We start from the raw sequence: 13,236 nt of genomic DNA, 5'->3' as shown, positions 1-13,236 counted from the left end.
AACTAAGAACAAAAAAACAAAAAAACAAAAAAAAAAAAAAAAAGAAATTCAGAGTTGCAAACAGAGAAGACTTCTCATTTCTGTATACTCTACTGGTTTCCTAAGAATTCACCTAGTTTTACAGATAGGGCAGGAAAAGTCACGTCACTCGCTGCAGGCCATGTGGCAATTTGGATGCAGCATCCTTCAGCTTCCCGTTGGAACTTCATTTCTCCACCACACAGTATAAGCTGCATCTCCAATGTCTTTTTCTAGTACTATGAAGAGAACAGCACTAACCAATGCCAAGCAGCATTTTAAAACCTTTATTTGTCAGGTATGAACTTGACAGGTCTGTTTAACGTGGGGCATAATACATGTTTTACAGCAACAATCTGGAAAAGGAGAAATGAATAAAATGCATGAGTCGAATGCGCTGGTACGTGGCTAGTTAGCCTTGTCATAAAGCAACCTCCCAGCCCACAGCCTTGCAGTATGGAGAATCCAAGATGTAGGAGAAGGACTGAGAATTTCTCAACCCAAGGCTTTGGCTGAAAAAGACCATTACACCTGTGCTGTAAGTAGGTGTGTCCATTCATACCAGCTGATTTATGGAATACTGATATCTTCTGGCGTACATTGCTGGTGACCCCATCGCCCCAGCCCTGTGCTATTGCCACTGCGGGCTCTGCTATCTGCCCGAGGGGGGAGGCAGCAGTGATAACGAGGAGGTGGGGCGAGATTCAAGTCAGGGGAGTAAAGTGGCTAATTACTGCTTTGGACAGCAAGTAAAATGGTTACACAGATAAATCCAGCACTTGTATTTTGAAGACAACTTGTATTTTCAAGCAGGGAACTGTAAAATTGTTGTACATTTTTCAAGTTTCTAAAGAAGTGAAACATGACAAAAACTGAGACTGATAATAAGATTCAGTCTGAGTAAGACTAAGATCAAGGATGTGTTGAGTGTTAAGTGAGTCAACACAATTTTAATTCTTAAAACGTTTACTGACCTCATAATACACAAAGAAAAACTGTATAATATCTCTGGAGTTAGGAGCAAAAGTTTGCTGATACTTAAGTACAGTATTTTAGAAGTGTATTTTTCAGATGCATCCTCCAGAAAGGATAAAACCCACTGTATTTAGATAAACACCCAGATAACTTCAAACTAAGCATACATGGACATACACTTATTTAGACTGCTTGTGTAAATGATAACAGACATGGATTCGTTTGGTTGTTGGATAATGTTTTCCACCCATGTAATATAATTAGCAATCAACACAGAGTGGCAAAATGAGGGAAGCAAGATGCCCTCTTTTCTCCCAGATAAAGGCCCTTAATGAACATCAATTAGATGTTAATATCCCTGGGAGGCAAGCGTGACAAGTCTTATTAAGCCATTTTAAAGATTAGGACACTGAGTCACAGAGAGATTAAGAACTTCCTCAAAACCAACAGCAGAGTTAGAGAGGGGGCAGCTACACCCCAGCCGGGCCTGGCGGCACAAGACTGCACCGCTCCACCTTATTACAACATTTACAGTCTCCAAGGCCAAAAAAAAGAAAAAAAAAAAAGTTCACGCTCATATGAAGTTTCCCGGCCATGCCAACGCCTTGGGTTTGACCTGCAGGGACCATCTTTAGATACAAGAATGCAGTTTGGTTTCCACGCTCAGATCGCATTTTGGCTGAAAGTACCTGCAAGGTTGCCAGTTGTAAACGGTTTTTAACGTCGACAGAGACCTCCAGATCTTTTCCGATAAGTTTGAGAGAGAACTTAAAACTTTTTGAAACTGGTTCAACCCTATAAGCCTAGGGGCAAATAAATCTACAACCATCACTCTTCAAGCGAACCCACGGCCAACTATCTGAATTCAAGTCACATGCTGAATTTACACATTAAAAACGCAGTGAACATGACAAGACAATTACTATCGTAGGTTAAGACATACTTCAAAGCACGAAGAAAAACCCAAGCGATGCCATATTCAATTAGCCCAAAAGGTGAGCAGAGAAGGATGTTACGCTGATTAACACACTCATTAAGACGCGTCCAAACTAATAGCCCACTTCAGTGTTGTAACACTGTTGGAAAGCATTTTGCTGTCTTAATCCCAGGGCACTTCGGAAGCTAAAGATTAGTTTTACTTTTCCTGCGTCGCCTTCCGACACAGCGCGGGAGCGAGCCCACGCAGCCACCCCGCGTCGCCACGAACGCGCGGGGGGCAGGTACAGCCCTGGGCTGTGGAAGCGCCGGGGCCGGCACAAACCCACCCGCGAAGCGAAGCGAAGCGAAGCCCAGCCCAGCCCAGCCCGCCCCGCCGCGCTGCCCGCCGCTGCGAAGGGACGGCGCGGCCCCGAGCGCCGCCACCCGCGGAGGGCGAGCCCGGCTGCGGGTGCCCCCACCCGCGGGGGGACCCTGCGGCCCCGGCCGCCGCCGCCCGCCGGAGTCCCGCTCCCGCCGCACCTGCTCCGCCCGCCGCAGCGCGCCCCGCGGACCTACCGGTGGCGGCGGCCCCGCTCCGCATGCTGCCCGCGGCTCGGCGCGGCGCGGCTCGGCTCGGCACGGCTCGGGGCGGGGCCGGCGGATCGGGGCGGGCCGGGGCGGGCCGGCCGCCCCAGCCCCGTGCCAGGAGCCGCGCCGAGCGCCCCTGCGCTCCAAGCAAGGTGCACTTGCCCCGCCGCCGCTCATCGGCATCGGGGGTTTTTTTTCCCCCCACGCCCCCTCGTGGCTTTTCGGGCCCGGCGCGGCGTGGGTCCCGCACCCCGCTCCGCCTGCAGCCCGGGCGGGCGGCGGGGGCTCAGCGGCGTCCCCCGCTCCGCTCCCCGCGGGGGCACCGACGGGGCGGTGGAGGAGAAGCCACCGCAAATGGGGAAGCGGGGTGGGGATCAGCGCACCCGGCAGAGCGTGAAACAGGGAACTAGGAAATGGTTTCTCTTGTCTGCTTAGCTTCTGTATTTGAGGAAGCTTAAAGGTTATCATATGTTCAGGGGATTTAAGAAGATGTCACTCAGCGAGCACATGGAAAACTACGGGAAAGAAAGTTCAAGATTGACAGCTAACGTAACTAACGGCACTTACACTACAACTCCTTAACTTCTATCAACAACACCACCTTGCTAGTGGTAGAAGTTTTATGAAAAAAGAAAAATAAAACCAATTAGGGTTCACTTGAACTGCTGCAACAGGGAGGGTAAAATGCTCCGCAGCTAAAGCTCATATCCACTAACCTACAGGTTTAACAAAAGCCTCAGCAGGCCTACTTTTGGGTAATTTAAAACATTCGTAAGTATTTTGACAGGTGCCACCCAGACACTATACCTTAAGCGACCTTGAGGAAGGCTGTGGCAGAACAAGGGAGCAGGACCCTAGTCTGCCATGCCATGAGCTACCTGACCTTTTTCACACTTGCCTGCTCTGAGCCAAATTTAAAGTTGCTTAGGAAAACATGGAGAGAAAACAAGTGTGAATGTGGCCCTATTTATCCATGCACAGGTGAATGCAACACAATCTCTAATGAGCCAAGCATTTAACCAGCTCTCTAAAATAATTTGTTGACCTCAAGGTAAGCATTTTGTTTTGGAAAATGCCTCTCATTTGGGTTGAAACTTGTCTTCTAGGTGCTTGCATCATGCTTGGCTGAAACCAAGTTTTACTCAGTCATTAACTTTTGAATTGCAGTATGTTTATCTGCTTATTTAACTCTGGGAGATTAAATGTACTTTTTCCTCAGAGTGATAAAAGCTAGAATATAGAAGTAATGGTGCGTACCGTTTCCCTGTTATCTAAAAGACTATCATCTTCTTTAGCAGCCTTGAAGAAGGCAAGAACGAGGAATGAGAAAATGCTCTTGGCAAACTTCTAGCAAAAATGATCTGTACTTAGCAAAGGGGGGCGTGTGTATGAAAGAAATAATATCTATAAGATTTGTACAAAGTCTTCCTAGTTTCAGTCCAGCATTGAGAGCCACATGAAAGCAAGATTCCTCCACCGAGAACCCAGAAAATACAAAGTCAAAAAGAATTTAACCCCTCCTGGTAAATATTGCAAAACTTCCTTCCTTCTTCAGGAAAGATGTTCCTTCTTGGTTAGGAAAGATGCTTACAGCACTGGCCTCCCATGTATCTCTTCACCTTTACCAGCTGTCCTCTTCCCTCCACGCCTCTTGGAAAAAGTTACCAAGTCCATAAAAAGATAACCCTCTCCTGCCAAGTCCTTCCAAAAGTTTTATGCACTCCCTAGGGAGACATGTCACGGGCTGCATGAAGACTGCCAGGGACCTTGCTATTCTAGTAACTATAAGTAGTATATTTACTGACTGTCCTTAAATATTTGAGCTTTGAAAATGGCCAAAAGATGCATGTATAGTTCATACTCACTAATCTTAACTATTATCATAACCATCTTTTAAAATTATGTTTCATGAGATGTTACTTAACCAGAATTAAGAAATTCTTTATTCACAGTCACACCTACCTCTCTCCAAAGGAAAACATAACTAAGATACAGTCTAATCACTCTGTGCTAAGATGAACGCACTTCAGTAAAGATTAGATGAATAAACACTAATCAAGAACCACAAATTCGGCATTACATGTGGCTCTGTTGGCTACCCTAGCTCACCCTCCCGTATGTCAAGCGTGGGACACGCAACCATAAAGGGAAATAGCGACTTCCCGGGGTGCTGCGCAGCCTCCCCTTCCAGAGAGACCAAGTTCCTAACCCATTATTTTTAACAGTGCAGCTCCTTTGTAATTTTTTTTTTGTTCAGTCCTAGCCTGTTCTCCTCCCCTGAAAGGATAGGGAAAGGAATAAGAATATCCCTTATGAAAACCAATCCAGCCTTATCAACTAGTATAAAGCCATGCCTGCTAACTCCGCTGTAGGATGTTCATCCCCTCGCTGTGGCTGCTTACGTAAAGCACTCCCTTTCCTGACATGTGCAAGCCTAGCTATTCAAATTCTTGTAAATGTAGTACTGTCTACATATCCAACACAATAAAAGCCCTTCTTGTGGTATTTAAACAACCTGTCTGATCTTTTCTGATTAATTGTGGATTTCTTCAAAGTGAACTGAACTTTTTTATACAAAAGAGGTGGTCTCGTTATGTCGTAGCCTGGGTCTCAGGAGACTATGCTGAACTCCCTCCTCCTCCACTCGTCTCCTTTATGACTTTGAGAAGTCACGCATACATGGTGTGTTATCAGTTCATGATCTATAGGGTTAAGGTAATAAGACTTCCTTACCTTGTGGGGGCTTATGAGGGTGAAGCCCTCATATGAGGGTAAAACCTTGACATTCTACTATATCGCACGAAAGGCCATTATGGGTAGCATAGGTATTTTCCTGCTCTTGGTTTGAAGTTTGTCATCATATTGATTTCTGGTGAGATTCAGTAGTTAAATACAAATTTTCATGTTCTCTTCCTTCAGTAATGCTTTGTGTTTCAAATGAACATATAAAGCCATTACAGTGGTTCTTTTAAAGGAATTTTGCTTTATAGATTGAGGAAAAGAAAATAGATCTAAGGAAAGGAAGCTGAATTCTTTATGTGGGAGCATATAATTTTCCTGGAGCCTGGAATAGCTGGATTTTCTTACCACATGTGCAGGAAATAGCCCTTCCTACCCGATCCTGAATGTATCAGATAATGCCCTTAGCATATAATGGAACTATTCCAGTGTTAGACACCTTCTAAGCAACATTTCTGTTCAAGTTTCTAAACACATTAACAGATTTATACCTGTCTATTGAGGAACAGCTCAGAATGCTTTGGTTCATTGGTAAATAATGAATATTTAAACTATTCCACAGGATCCTTGTTTCTTAATTAAAAAAAAACCAGACAGATGTACCAATAAAACACACCTAGCTAATTTTCTAGCTCTCTTCCCACAGATGACTACAAGTTCATTTGTTAGGGAAGTTTGGGGATGGGTCCTTCATCACGTCATATTAGCAATTTCTCATACACTCGCTGCTGCTGCAGTAACAGCGATAGGGCTCTCCCACATTGGCACAGAACTGCCAGGATTGGTATTTGCCCTGTGTTGCCTCTATCCTTTAAGAGAGCAAGCTCTAACAAACTATCCCACAGCACACCTGGCCAGTAATACATCCTCAGGTTGGTAACATTAGTCCTCCTTTCTTCAACACAAATAAATACTCTGTTGTTTGGGTTTTGGGTGGGGGTAGGGGGTGAATTTTTTTTAGTTTGGGTTTGTTTGGGGTTTTTTTCCCCCTAAGTGAATACTTTCTCTGATATTTTGACAAAAAGGAGATAGAGCTTGTCTGATGCGGGTTACTGACCCAAATCTAGGAAATTTCACTCTTTGGATCACATGTCTTTGCTGGTTAAATCTCCCTGAAGCTAAAAAGGATTTTACTGATGTGAAATTTCTAATAATATACCAAATCTGAGCACAGGGTGATCTCTTGTTCCCAGTATCATTCAATATCAACTGATTCATTTCTTAAGACACTTCGATAACTGCAATCTCATACAGAGAGTACCCAGCTAGCCAGCATCAGCCTCTTCAAAATCTTCACTTCTTGAATCCAAAAATTCCTTCTTTGAAGGCAGATGAGCCTCACACTCTCTAGGATAACTCTCATTTTAGTAAGGCATAAAGTTATAATCCCATATTTGTTCCTACAACAGAGTCACATCTCAGTGTCATTTCACCTCATGTAAAGGATAATGGCAGCTCTGGTGATGTTGTAATTACAAATCATGGAAACATTTTTTGAGTTCTGAAAAGCAACAGCCGGAACCTTAAGAAGTTTGAAACTTCTCTTGGGGCATATGTCATTTTGTAAGGTATATTTGAATTTTGAGAAGATTTGACAGATAATCAAATAAGGTGAACGTTGTGTAAGGTAGAATAAATCATTATTATAAAGAGTTGCATTTTCTTTTTTTTTTTTTTTTTTGTCTTTGTTGTAGCCAGTCTTTTAGTCAGCTGTTAAAAGATTTAGTCTTCCACAGGGATATATTTGGATATTTTCCCTAAGGAATATCATAATTATTGCACTAAAAGTCTTCATTTTATTAATGCTGAGTCCTCAGTGCTCTAGGGGCTTTATTCCACAGATATTTTATATTTTAATTTCTGACATTTGGGTTTGTGTGCTTAGATACAGTTTTGATTCTGCTTTGATTTGCAGGAGTCACTACTCTGAGAAATACATACGAGAGAATATCAAAGGCATAGAGCTACTTCTCCTGTTGAAGTAAGTGTCAACATCTCACTGACTTCAGAGAGCAAAGGATCAAGTAATTAAACATTGTTTTGCATGGATTCCAATAGGCTTTGGATCAGGCCTCATTTTCCTAGCTGGTACTTGCAGCTTTGCTGCTTTGGATTCTGCTGACAAATGACTCTCTGTAAAACTAACCAACCAAGCTCAACAAAGCTGATAAGATTTCCTTCCTGCACTGCTGTGCTAACACCTTCCCTGAAAATGTACTCTGAGGTTGGTCATACTTGATTTCAGATTAAGACTTTGCAGAGCAAAGTGAACCTTCAATGTCAGCTAAAGTGATAAAGAAATTTAAGTTAATGCACAGTCTTTCAAGCCAAATGATTCCAGGCTGCGTACAGCTGGTAAATAGATTCTGCTTTGTTAGGGTGCTAAAGCATCTGCCTGAGCCGGTAACTGTCAGCTGCTTAAAGGATGCCACATTGCAAAATAGCCGGCTAGGCTCCTTCAGATTATATCAAGACAAAAATACAGCGATCTGTGATAGAGATGTTGGGGAAATCTTGTGGGAAAAAAAAACAAAACCCCAATAAAAACAACACAGAAGACTTGTGTATTTAGCACACACCTGCATGAAAATAGTTCCTAGAATGTGACTGTCAGTGAACAAAGGGAATCTTCTGTAAATACATGCTTAATATAAATTAACCTTTCTGCATGTGTTGTCAGCAAGAACCTGAGATTATTTCTCATCTGTGGGAAACCTTCTGTCAGAGACAAAGATCACTTTCCAGATGCTTTGATGTTAGCATATTAAATCTTAGCAGAGACTTTATTTAATTAAATGTTATTTATGTTTTGTGGGTGTTACTGAACAAAGTCTTCCCTGGGTGTCATTAATGGAAGAATGACAGAGAGTTTGAACCAGTGAGGACCATCATGATAAGTCTGAGTGCAGAGATAGTCTCTAGTGATATTTTAGGGAAATTAGTGTTTCTCAGACAGCTGAACACTCAGACATACTTCTCTAGCTCAAGGATGAAACCACAACACTTCTAATTGCCATGCTTCCAGTTTCACAGATTCTCGTTCTTCATTTTTAAGTTAAACACTTCTAGTTAGTCTGTGCTATTGTAATTGTTTCTTTAATGAACATGACTCCATATGCATGAGCAAACCCATGTTAGAAGTTTAATGCTAAATCTCTTTTTTTTTCATTCTTAGGGAAGCAGGTACTTTCTTTGGCAGTTCTAGAGTTTACTTTGGGAGATTCCAGGGACTGATGATTTACTGTGCTGCATTATGCTATATTAGAGAAGAGATGACCTCACTTCTCATGCTTAGCCAGGAAGGAATGGCGAGGAAGAAGATGTAGTCTTTTTTTTAAATTACCTAACACACATGTTTCTAACTTGCTCTATGGAGATAATATAGAAAACAATCAGCAACTGCTGGGTATCAGTTTTGTCTGTTAGACATTATTGTCTGTCTTGACAGCATTAAATAAATAAATTATATGTATTCAACCCCCCTTTGTTTAAAAAATAAGGTTGCTAAGAAACAAGTTATGCGTGTTTAATGCCATTTACAATCAGCATTTATACAAAAACATGATATGTAGTGCTACTACAGTGCCAATAAAATGCAAACTCGTGGTCTGGGCGAAGAAGAAGAAATGTGAATTTTACTGTCATGTCATAATTAGGACTCTGGACAATGTATAATTACAACTTCTAAAGTTCCTTTCTGTGTTCTGGATTCTGTCGGAAACGTCAATTAATGTCACTGACATTTTTACTCTCATATTTACTCTTTCTTCAGTGTAATGTTGATATGGATTTCCAAAGGATACTGTCAGGAAGAGTGGAATAACTAAGGACCTATAGGTTCCACAGAAATTGTGTATATTATGGTTACATATAGTTCAGCAAGAAAAGTGTTGATGTGTATAAAAATTTGGTTTACCTGTAGGTTTGCATTTCAGTCTGATTTATATGTGTTACAAATATTTGCATATGTAAACTTGTTCAAAAATACTCAGTTGTTGTCGTGGCTCAGGAGGTAAGTGGTTATGCTCAATGAAATATGCATATTGACATTTTTCACTACTATGCTTATTGGTAAGAAAGAAAATTTCATCCAGCTTCCTACCTTTCACTGGAGTCAATCCTATGCTGATTTAAACCAATAACCAACTTTTCTTCTGACCTCACTCAACTGCAAAAACAAAAAAAAAAGACAGAGACATCTGTTGAAAGCCAGGATTCTGCAGTCCTCACCGAAGGCCAAATAGCAGCACAGCAACACAACTGCTAAAGCTAAAGCTATTCATGGCATTGACAGGCTACCCCTAGTACAGACACAAAAGAGACTTTTTCCTAAACCTGGTGTTATAAAGTTGTGAGTTATAGGTCTCTAATCACTACCTTAACCTTAGGAAAACTATCCTCAAAAGACTGGACTTCTTTCTGGGTAAAAATTACAACAGTGTTCTCAGACTGCTACTCAGGAATATGTTCTTGAAAGTTTTAATTGCTTTTTAACTACCCACTGCAACTTCAGGTTTTTTATTTTATATCCAGGTACAGCAGCACTGAAGATTTCTCTTTCTTATCTGATCACAGAAAAAAAACAGCTTATTCCTGTTTCCACCCTTTCATCCCTGGTTTCTTAAATGAGGCCTAAAGCCATTTACCTCTTTAACCTTATGTGATAATTAAGTTGTTCAAGCTTAGTCAACTTCAGTTTCCCAGTTAAACTGGCCCCCTTCCAGCACTGTCAGTTTTCCATAAACCTATAGGGAAGAGCTCAGCCTTACATAATGCCTCCGCTCCCAGGGGAGCTCAGCGCTGCCATGCAGATGCAGGCCATGCGCAGACATCAGTGCTACCAAAATCCATCTGCCAAATTCAGAGTGGCTCAGGAAGACACAACCCTCTTCAACACCGCTTATGAGAGGGAAGACAAGTGCTAGAGCCCACCTGGCAGAGCAAAAGAAGCTTTACAGCAAGCATTTGACATGTTGAGACCACATGGGGAATAAGGCCATGGTCATTCTCCTCCCTGCCACAAGCTTCGGAGATTTCGAAGATGTTGCAGGTAATTCAGCCCCTACTGCTGCCTCCCCCCAGGACGGCAGGCTCTGCAGCACCATGTTTCTCACCACCACTTGGCTATTCGCTTAGCGCTTGACAGAGGGGTGCCACGTCATGAATTGCCACCAGCTCCCAGGGTAACACTAAGGCTGTTGAACAGCCTCCTTTCTGTTGCTTGGGTTTTCTTAGCTCCTGTGATCTCACTGGATCACAGCACAAGCAATATTGTTCTTGACAACCTGTAAAATATTTTTATGAACTCCATAATTTAGTATTTAAACACGTCATGTTAGCAACTTCAAACAAACAAGTGTAGCTTAAAGAGAGACCTTTTCAGAGTTGCACCATCTGCCAATAGCTTTCCAGTCTCAGTGACAGCATTAAAAAAAGGTATTCTTTAATTTAAAAAAAAAAAAAAAAAAGGTCCTGTGCATCTGCAAACTTGTCAACAGGGCAGCTGGCATCTCTCCACCCTTCCTGCTCGTGCATACCCAGAGTTTGAAATATCAGATTTCAGCTGGTGAAGGAGGAGCCTGAACACACCGAGAGCAAAGCCACTTTGAACTCTCTGGAATGGTAACAGCAGCACTTGGGGAGAAAACAAAGCCTGGGCACAAGTGCGTTTTCACAACAGCTGAAATGAAGACATCTAACAACTGCCACATTCCCAGGGGAAATCCTGTTGAGCAGAAACTTAGCCCATCAACTTGTACGATTGCTCCACGTTGTTCACAGAACTGGCATTTCTTTCAAGTGCCCTTCATAGGTTACCTAAAATTCATACATGAGACTGACCTGTGAAACTCAGCACAACTGAAAAGTCTTCTTTTGCCATTCAACCTTCCTGATTTGAAAGCACTTCTTTCTGCACGTGAAGTGCTTCTTTTAACTATATTGCATCCTTGCAATTTCTTAATGGGCAGCAATTATGCTGCTCTTTCAAGACATGCATTTGGCATCACTTGTTTACCAACACACTCGTTAACAAGGTATACGCTAAAGACTAAAAGGTATTTTCAGTATTAAAAAAGTAAATTTCAAATAACTTCACAGGATTCAAGTGGTTTATTTACAATAGTGCAATACTTCCTGGTGATCTAGAGATCACTGGCCTTTCATTGACACGGACAAATATTTGTTGTCAGAAAGTAAACAGAAGTTTAGCTATACGTGGATGATTCATACTGAATTTCTATCAAACACAGTCGCTATCTAACAGACTGTTTCAGAGAATGGTTTATTGTGAAACTTTACAGAGGAAACTTCCTCATTAAAAAAAAAGGAAAAAGAAAGTTCTACATTTCAAGCAGACTTCCGTCTTTAATGAATTGAATTAAATGGCTGGTTCCCTTCATGATCCTGCCACTTCTCTTACCATTTACTCCAGGCAGTGACAGAGTAGGATTTTTCTTTTAGTGTACAGTAGTAGGATTTTTAGCCAACACATACATTTCACTGTGCGCTCATGGAGAGAAAGCTTATATGTACTTTTTTATTTCACAATATACCCAGATTTTGGAAACTTGCCCACTCTTGCCTTCTGTTTTGCTTAAAACATTAGTTTACAAAGCATCAATAAGCATCTTAAACTAAACTAATGTCTGCCTGTTGTTACTTATAAATGTATAGCAGCTTGCCTGGTGGCCAAAGAACCCATAATACTGCTAGCATTTACTGTTTGTTTATATTATATTATAATATTTTATATTTAGCTTTTTGGTTTTTAGTGAGAGTTTCCCTACAGCATTTTTTTTATTTCAGGTTTTAGTTCGGCCTGCCCTTCATACTGTATGTAGTACCATTTCCACCCTAGCAGCTCTGTATGCCAGCCAACGGAGGTCAGCTGAGAACAAGGGGTTGGAGCATCTCCCAGGGCCTGGCTGGGCTTTATTACTAGCACTTCTGTGGACAAATATGCAAAGTTTAATGAAGTCAGTGGAAAGACTCCCACTGGCTTTGGTTAGCTTTGGATCCGGCTACAAATTAGGAAGTTTAATTTTAGTTCCATTACTTGTCCGCAATATTTTTTTCCTGTGTTAACAACATAGCTCCTCTTTAAATGACAACAGAACTGCTCTTTTCAGTCAAATGATCAGCTTGTCAGTAAGTTACACTGTAATATGACCAGATAGGGATCCTAAGATTGCTGCTAACTGGAGAGGGGAAAAAAAGACGCCCTTTCTGGTTTTGTGGACAAAGTCATTGACTTCAAGGGAATCGTACAGTATCCTATTATGCTTTGTATTCAGCATGTGGTACAATACCATTCTGAAATGGGGGAGTAGCTATTATCCTACCTTTCCAGAAGAATAAAGTGAAGACAAATCATAGTCCTAGGAAAAACTAGGGAAATCACAGGAAAACTTGTCTAATGCGACTCACTAATTTAACAATGGCAGAAGCAGTACTAATGTAGGAATTCCTAGCTTCTGTGTCCCATTCCTTGCTCCCTCTGTATGTATGACATATGACCTATACATACTGTATCACAGAACAAAGCACATAAGAAGTGCACAGTAAATCAGGACTTTGTCAGTTTAACGAGAGTAAGTTTAAAGAAATGTGTGTTCTTGGAACCAAAAGTATAGGCATTGAAAACAAAAGGACAGCCATCAAGACAATTTATTTTGAAGTTTAAAAGTGATTAGTGTCCCTACACATTCATCTGAGTAAGATAAAGATGTAAAGAAATAGTATTAAGTAATTAAAGTGTTTTGGGTTTTTTTAAGAAATAAAATTTTCCTTTAAAAAATACTGGTCTTGTACAACAGACAACATCTAAACATGCAGTCATGTATCAATAGAATTTGCTTTCTGAGTAACAATTTTCCCTCATAACATTTTCTATTTATAAACCCCCTTAAGCCTTTTGCAGTATGTTTCCTGTTCAGACACACCACTTAATCACCAGAAAATGACTCAGCCAATCAGCCCAGGCACTTCCCAAACACA

At 41.5% G+C, this 13,236-nt stretch overlaps 1 protein-coding gene across 1 annotated transcript in view; it reads right to left on the bottom strand.

Moving 5' to 3' along the window:
* The window catches only part of MICAL2 (microtubule associated monooxygenase, calponin and LIM domain containing 2), a gene marked incomplete at its 3' end in the record, with an annotated part of 130,017 nt that extends 127,441 nt beyond the window's left edge, over positions 1-2,576 (bottom strand). The window contains exon 1 of the mRNA XM_082316991.1: positions 2,488-2,576. The remainder of the gene's footprint in view (positions 1-2,487) is intronic.
* Positions 2,577-13,236: the final 10,660 nt, after the last annotated feature.

The sequence above is a fragment of the Platalea leucorodia genome (assembly GCF_965183815.1).
Source record: "Platalea leucorodia genome assembly, chromosome: 7".
In the NCBI taxonomy this organism is placed as follows: Eukaryota; Metazoa; Chordata; class Aves; order Pelecaniformes; family Threskiornithidae; genus Platalea; species Platalea leucorodia.
This window is presented reverse-complemented; position numbering and strand designations above follow the sequence as displayed.